Below are 7,862 nucleotides of genomic sequence, written 5' to 3'. Positions count from 1 at the left end.
CGGCCATGGCTTTGCTCTGTGGGGCTGTGAGCTCTCCCCGTGCCACCGCCGTGCCCGCCTGTTTTTGGCTCACCAAGCACTGCACGCGTGGCCTCGATGGTCCTGAGCCACGGCTGGGGCAGTGCCTGCGCCCAGGAGTGCTGCGCTGGGGGGCACAGGCAAGGAGCACGGCTCCCGTGGGTGCCTTTGTGGGGATTGCAGCGAGGGTGAGCTCCTGGTACCCCAACACTTCTGCCCCTCTCAGGCTCGGAAACTAAATGGGTCTTGCTTTTGTTACTACTAAAAGGAGTATTAAAATTAATTAATTAATTAAAAGCGTGGGCCTACCAGTTCCTGCAGCCAGATTATTAGTCACGGATCCTTCCTTCCTGCCTTTCTTTCAACAAATTATCCAGACCCTCTGGAAAGGGGGTCCCAGCCTCACGCTCCCCTCTCTGCGGGGCTGATGCCGGGGCCAGGCTCACCCCGTGGCTGGGAGCTGAGGGCACCACAAGCCCATCGTCCCTGCCCGTGTCAGAGGCAAGAGGAGCTGTGGCTGCTTTTAAAGCTGACCCTGGGGAAGCCGAGCAGCACCAGGGATTTCCTTCAGAGCACTGGAGGCATGTCTGAGGCATGTCTGGGCACATGTGCTCCCTCGGGGCAGGGTAACAACGTGCTGTGCTGGGGCAGGTGCATGTTCTTCCCCGGCTCAACTAAATAAAGCCTGGAGAGATTCAGCATCAGCGTGTGGCTGGGAAGGGTCGGGGCAGCAGGGGGACTGGCTGTGGCCAGGCTAAATGCCTCTGGGGGGCATATATGGAGCAGGGCACAGAGGTGGGTTTCCAAAAGCTGTTTTTTGCTGCAAAGCTGCAAGCTGGGGCTCAGCCTGTCCCTCCAGAGCGACCAGCGCTGCCCTTGCCCATCCCTGCTGCTGGCTGGTCAGTGCTTTCCCACTGCATTGACCCCAAAAAGCCCAGGGAAGGGCAGCACAGCACCCTGGGCATCGCTGCCAAGCCCCAGGAAGCCGCGGCGAGCACAGCCTGAGCACAGCAAACCCAGAGGAAGGGAGCAGCACGCAGCAAGGCTCCCAACAGCTTAACAGCTGTGGGGGAAAGGCCGTGAAGCACAGCCTCGGCGTGACCGCTGGGAAGCAGCCATCAGGATCCCGCTGCTCCACTCTGTCCATCTCCACCCAGCCCCGTGTGATGCTGCGTGTGGGGCCAGCATCCCCTCCCAGTCACACTCGGCTTACTGGGCCAGCACCGTCATTATGCAGAGCGCTGGGAGCCACGGCGCCGTGTGCTGTGGGAGGTCCGGTGTCCCCGCACGTTGCTCTGTCCCTCGCAGAAATCCCCCAGGGCCTCGGCAGCTCCGTGGTGGTGGCGGCGTGGGGCCGGGGAGGCAGCAGCTGGGGCGCGCTGGGGCCGCTGCCGCGGCGCACTCTGTCGGGGGAATTCCTCAGCAGTTTAGCCACATCTTTGCGCTGTCCCTATCTGCGGTTTTTCTGCTCGCTTCAGAAGTGACTTTCCTATTTAAAGCACCTCAGCCTCGAGCCCGATTCCCTCCAGGGCTCACCGGCCAGAAGCCCGCTCGCTGCTCCTTGAGCTCAGAGGCTGCTGCGTGGCCTGGTCCCGGTGGTCCCGGCTCGGAGCTCACCCAGGTGGGGTCTCGCTCGGCACAAGGGTGCTGCTTTTCCCTTCTTGGGGACTGGGCCAGGAAATTACGTCTGTGGAAAAAAAACAAAAAAAAACAAAAAAACAACCAGAGAGGATGGGGTGGTCTGGGTAATTGAGATCTTGATCTCTGAGTGCATCTCCGTGGAGGTTTTTTTTCTCAGAGCACTTGCCCGGTGAGTCAGACCACCGTGGAGGAGAGACCTGAGGCCACAGCCCCCGGCCAGCCCAGCCGAGGTCGCGCTCAGCCCCCAGTCATCAGCACAGCGTGCAGTGCCTGCTCCGAAGCCCATGCTGTGCGCTGCAGCTGACGTGCTTGCAGGTGATTTCCATTTAAAAAAAAAAAAAAAAAAAAAAAAAGCACAGAAAGGTTAATGGCCCATTTTTTTTTGACTCTCCAAAACAGCTGCAAAGGCAAGATGTATTTTGTGGTGGGGATCTTTTGGCAAGGAAGGAAAGTAACCCACATGCAAGCCTGATAAGAGGCAGGATTTCATCACAATGATGCGGGCAGCCTGCAGTCCCTCACTTCTGGTAAGGCCCTCACGACACGTGTAAATAGTCAGAATGGGAACATGGCACTGCTTTCAGGAACACAGGACACGAGCTGGAAAGGGCAGCTGCTCCAGCTGCACTCAGAGCTCTTTTGCTGACCTCCTGAAGATGCTGAGCACACTGGCTGGGTGCACAACAGGGCCGTCGCCGTCCCTCTGCTGCCACGCTGCAAGTTCGCTTCCTTTAGCTCATCCTCTCTTGGCCAGCTCGCATGCTGTAAATGAGAGCACGAGTCCCAGAGGAAGCCAGGATCCAGTAACTCTGAGGAATTCGTGTTGCAGGAACCCGCGGGGAACCTGAGCTGTTTGAACTCGTTTGCTTCTGCAGTCGGTGCCAGCTGGGCCGCGGGGCTCGGTGCTGAGTGGCAGCGCATGGAAGTGGCCGAGCGCAGCGGCTGCACGACGAGCTGGCTCCCGCACAGCACCTTCCTCCAGCAGTTTCTGCACATCGGCAAGTCTTAAAGCCAACTTAAAGGTTTCTTTCCTTCCCTCACGGCCAGATCACACCTCTGCAGCGAGGCAGCCACCAGAGGTGGGGCTGGATTTGGGCTGGGAAAAGCCGTGGATGGGCAGCCTGTGTGCGCGCCCAGCCCTCCCTTGGCCAGGGCTTCCCAAATGCAGGTCGTGTTTTGTGGCAGCGAGCAGCACATTTCACTTCAAATAACCTGCTGCTGGATTAAATGGTAACCAGAGGCTTGCCAAGAGGTATTCTGAGACCAGAAGGCATGAACTTGAACAGAAGTGCGAGGGAGGTGTGGAAGTGAGCAGCGGAGGGGAGGGAAGGGGGCAGGGGCTCCATGCAGACGGATGGACACAGCTCGCCAGGCTCGCTCCCGCGGCTTCCTCAGCCACAGCAGTCCAGCTGCAGGGCTGTGTGGCAAATTTTGGGCTTTGGGCTCTGTGGCAAATTCCTCCCTGCTTCCACTCAGCATGTCAGCGCTGCTCTGCAGGGAAAGCAGCCTGTTTCGTCCCCTAGGGCTCTGGGCAGACCCAGCACAGAGACAGAGGGACCGGCATCCCCCGCAAACACAACCACCACCCTAACACAGTAAGCAGCCTGTTCTTCCCCCATGTTTAACTACACCCATACTGAGTTATTAAAAGCCTACAGAGGCTCTGCATGAGGTGAAGAAGCGCCAGCAGCCCAGCACCAACCACCCCTGCTGGATGGCAGGGACCAGCCAGCACCTGCTGGGGTGCCAGCCGCTCAGGCAGCCCCCAGCCTCTGTCCCAGCAGGGCAGACCCCTCCATCTCCCCGACAGAGGCTGGAGCAGCCCCTCTGCCTCCGCTTTCCCCACCCGAGGGCTGCTGCGCTGGGGCCAGGGCTTTCTCTGACTGCCAGGGGAGTTTTTGCACCCAAGTGTGGCTCTCAGCCAGGGGCCGCTGTGTGGTTAGGGCTGCCAGTCACGCCGGGCTGCCGGCTGGCGATGGCCTTGCCTGCAGACACACACTCCATCTGAAAATTTCCAGCCAACCCTAGCACTTTTGGTTTTTTCCATCCTATATTCTGCACAAGTCATAGCAGTATTGATGATATCGCTGGGTGGAGAGACATGACTGCGCCCGCTCCCAGCACTACGCAGATGACTCCACCGTGTTATCAGCTGAACTTCGCAGGGATTTTTTTTTTTAATATTTTTTTTTTCAGCCACCAAATAGCAAAAGTTTTTTTTTCCTGCAAAAGTGCTGATTTCTCTACAGTTTATCTGAAAGAAAAACAAATGTATCAAACAAATACTGGAAAGCAAACCAGATCAAAAGGGAGCTCCTCAAACCCTCCTGCTGGCCTGATGAAACGGCTCAGGGACACTGGGCTTAAAAAGTGTCCCCATGCCCCGGTGTCACCGCGGGGAAGCAGAGCCCACAGGCAGGGCTGGTGCATCACAACAGCAGATAACTGTGGGTGCCCCATAAAGGCACCAGGGGCTTTATTTTCCATCACTAATCAACATCTCTAACCAGCGCTACATTTTTTGGCAGCAACATTGCCATTGCTTAGTCATAACCTTAAATATTATTTATCCATTAGTGCAGTTAGGCCTGCCGAGAGAAACCTAAACATAGAGGAATTAGCAGAGGAAGTGGGAAAATGTCTGGGAGCATTGTTGGCCCTTGAGGTGGCAAAGTGCTGCACGAACCAGTTGAGATTTGGTGGCTCCTCAGACCCGGCAAGGCCCCTTATGGGTGCCTCCCCGCTCCCCTGTGCCACCAGGAGGCGCATCAGCTTGGCGGTGGTGGCCACTTACCCCTGCACCGAGCTGCCTCTGTCACAGCCCTCCTGGCAAGCCTGCGGGCTCGCTCCCATCACAGCACAAGTAGGGCTCTTGGGGGTGGTGGGGCCCGTGGGGAACTCCAGCAAGAGCAGACCCAAGCGCGGCCAGATTTCCCATCACTCCTGTCTTCGAATCGGGGCTGGAAAGTGTCCTAAATCGACCCGAGCTCGTGGCATATGAGGGCAGAGAAACCCCCGTTCGCACCACGGCTGCCTCCTCGCTCGCTCGCTGCCTGCCTTCAGTTGACCTAGTTGAGTCACGGGGAGACGGCGAGCGAAAGACATCCTGCGCTGTGGTTGGCACTGTGCTGCCACGGGGAGGAAAACCTGCTTCTCCCAGAGGGGCACTCCTGCTCTGCGTGGGCAGGGAAGCTGGGGCGAGGAACAGCTCTCGGCTGTCCCCGTGTCACAGCAGCCTGGCCTCTTCCTGATGCTGCAGCCTGGAGGGAAAAGCTGATTTCTCTTCCTCGGGCCAGAGCGAGGGGTGCTGCTGGTGGCCCAGTTGGGCACAAAGTGGCTGATGCCCTGGGAAGGAGGGCACAGCTGCAGGCACGCGCTGGGGAGGTGGGAAAGCAGCTGGGGGTGCGCCCTGCTAGAAGGGCCTAGGTTAGGACCTGCTAAAGCCCGGGTTAGACGTGTTTAAGCATGTTAAGACAAGTCTTCATCGCTTGAAACCACTTTTCTTGTTAATGTTTCAAAATAGACACGTTCACGTGTGGCACTCGAGGTTGCTAGGAGTTGGGACAGAAAGGCAAAGATTAGCTGCTGTACATATACATATTTTTTAAAGCCATTTTTTGTATACAAACCTTTTTTTTTTCAGCAGGGAAGGGGATTAGAAAGAATTAAATCTCAGCATGGGAGAGCTGGCCTGGCATTTAGGATGCTGTGCTTGGGGAAGCAGCGCCAGGAGCTGAACCCATGGGGAAGGCAGTGGGCAGGGAAGGGCTGTGGGGGCTGGAGCCCGGCTCCTTGGACACCGGGAACATGCTCCGGACAGCTGAGGCCCCTTTGCAGCTGTAACTTGGCAGAGGCTGAGTGTGTTGGTAGGAAAAGGTCACCTACGGGTGCAAACTCCTTCCCTGCTGAGGTCTGAGTGATCTGTTGCAGAAGGAAGTAAAATAAAGTCTTAAATATTCCATAGACTGAAAAATGAGAAGAATCCTAGAATGCTGGATATGAAAGAGGCAATTAAACAAGAAAAAGATGTCACAAAATTCCTGAGTTATAACTCACAGCTCTTGTAGTTTTGTGGAGTCAGCTGGTCAGCGTAGTATCAGTGTAGGAACCTGTCCCAAAGGGTGCAGCTATTGGAAAGAAGCAGAAAAGCAACAAATTCGTCATGCCTTTCAACATCGCTGGTGGCAGATACACCCCCTGGGTTACTGCGTCCGCCCTGAGGAATGGGGCTCTGTCCCCACCTGCCCGGCAAACGGAGAGGGTGCCCAAAGGCACACGGGGCTCATCGTGGGATCCTTTTGGGACTTACTGCTTGCCTCCTGCTTGCCAGCTGCCCTCCAGAACCTGCCCTGAAGCTTCGCCATGGTCCTGTGTCCAAGGGCACCAAAGGCACAACCCAAGACAGCGCTGTTTGAATACCACGCAAGGACCAGTGAAAGTGGTGGGTGAAGAGGAAAGCAACTCACGGGTCATAGGCAAACCCCCATTACTCAGGGCAGATGGCTCATACCCGGCTCTCGTACTGCCACAACCCTTGCGTGGCCGCCCGTGTCCCCGGGGGCTGGCGAGGTGACAACCACAGGGCGGGCAGGGCTCGCCGTCCCCGGTCCAAGCCCGCTGGGGAGCGAGTGCCGCGGTGCGTAATACAGAGAGCAGCTCCGGCCGGGATTAGTCATCGGGGGCTCTTGCTGCTGCTGGACGCACTCATCTGTGGAGCCCAGCACGTAGCGAAACGTGCAGCCGCGTGATGGCTGTGGGTGCTGCCATCCGTAGCGTCCGTGGGCTGCTGCTGTGAGTGCACGCGGGCTCCTGCCCGGCACGATGCGCGGGGCCAGGGAGCTGGGAGATATCGGCTGCTCCTGCTGTGTTATGGGCTTGTGTCATGTCAGCCACACAACCTGCTTTAGATGTGCTTCAAAACCTCAGGGGATGTCTGTAGAGAGCCACGGGCTGCTTGCTTTTTGGATACACAGACCCCTTCTTGTCTCTCCCAAAGCACAAGCTTAAACCGAGGAGACTGCTGTAATAGCAACTTCTCAGCCGTCCATTCCAGCTGCATCTAGGCAATTCAGACTTCTGCAAATAGAAAGGATAAAGAATAAAAAGAGAAAACTGCTGAGACCGGGCACAGCTCAGCACCAGCACCTCCCTCCAGCAGGTGCGACGATGCTGTGAGAGTGTTGGTGGGGCTGCAGATAGATGTCTTGCCACAGACAAGCATGAGGCTGCTGTGTGGGATGGAGAAAGGTGGCTTAATTACTGGAGAAGTGGTATTTGCTGAGGGAGTGGCGACCACCATCTGATTATGGTCAGTGTGAGCAAACAGAGGGCAGTCCCAGCCAGTAATATAGCTACTGGATGTTTCACCAGAGGTAGTATAAATTGGGGGAAATTTTGAGCTAAATTGACCAGATGGAAAAAAAAACAACAATTAAAACAAAACAAAACACCAACCAACTAAATGACTGTGAATGGAAAATCAAGAGCTCTTTAAATGTTTGAGAAACAGTGGAGGAAACTATTTTTCCAGAATTTAACCTGACAGCTGCTAAAAACGATGAAACAATACTCAGAAAACAAGAAAGGGAGAGAGTTCATAGGGTACAAGACAAAGATGCTGTAAGGCATCATGTGGGTCAACACACTTTTCGTGACACCAGAGCTCGATCCAGTCCCTAAAGTCCCATAATTGATGGATAAATCTTTGCTGATTAAGTTGATCTTGAGAGGCACGTAAAGTGGAATCGCACATGTCCTGGTTAGAAAAGGGACAAATCGGCTCATCTCAGGAATTAGGAAGTGGTACTGCATGGGGGTCTTTTTCGCTGGCTTGGCTGGGACAGGAATGGTGTCAAACCCTTTTCCAACTCTTTCATGCAACGCTGCAGACCCACAACAAGAATCAAGAGCTGCAGCAAAACATCATTTGCAGGAGGAGTGAAGCTGGCTGAGTCCAAGAGCTTGTCTAAATGTGAGCTGCATAGTTATGTCTTTTTTTTTTTTTTTTTAAATGGCAAAATATGTCTTTGATTTTCTCTCCTGATATCTTACGGTTTGATGGTATGCTATGGTGTGATTTCTGACTGAAGCAGCGACAGAGGGAAATGAAGGGAAATCCGTATGACCTTTAAAAGGTCAAGGTGTCAGAGCGAACACGCAGCCCCTGCCTACTCAGCTGAAATTGTGGTGAACGGTGTCCAGCC

General features: G+C 55.3%; 1 long non-coding RNA gene across 6 annotated transcripts in view; it reads right to left on the bottom strand.

Annotated features, from left to right (window-relative positions):
* The window catches only part of LOC137860267 (uncharacterized), a 132,975-nt gene that overhangs the window by 9,505 nt on the left and 115,608 nt on the right, over nt 1-7,862 (bottom strand). For 3 of the 6 annotated variants that reach the window (XR_011098800.1, XR_011098797.1, XR_011098798.1), the window contains one exon: nt 1,232-6,735. This is a non-coding gene — a long non-coding RNA (uncharacterized lncRNA). The remainder of the gene's footprint in view (nt 1-1,231; nt 6,736-7,862) is intronic. The other 3 variants (XR_011098801.1, XR_011098799.1, XR_011098802.1) reach the window with 3 other exon arrangements.

This window comes from Anas acuta, chromosome 8 (genome assembly GCF_963932015.1).
Source record: "Anas acuta chromosome 8, bAnaAcu1.1, whole genome shotgun sequence".
Classification (NCBI taxonomy): domain Eukaryota; kingdom Metazoa; phylum Chordata; class Aves; order Anseriformes; family Anatidae; genus Anas; species Anas acuta.
This window is presented reverse-complemented; position numbering and strand designations above follow the sequence as displayed.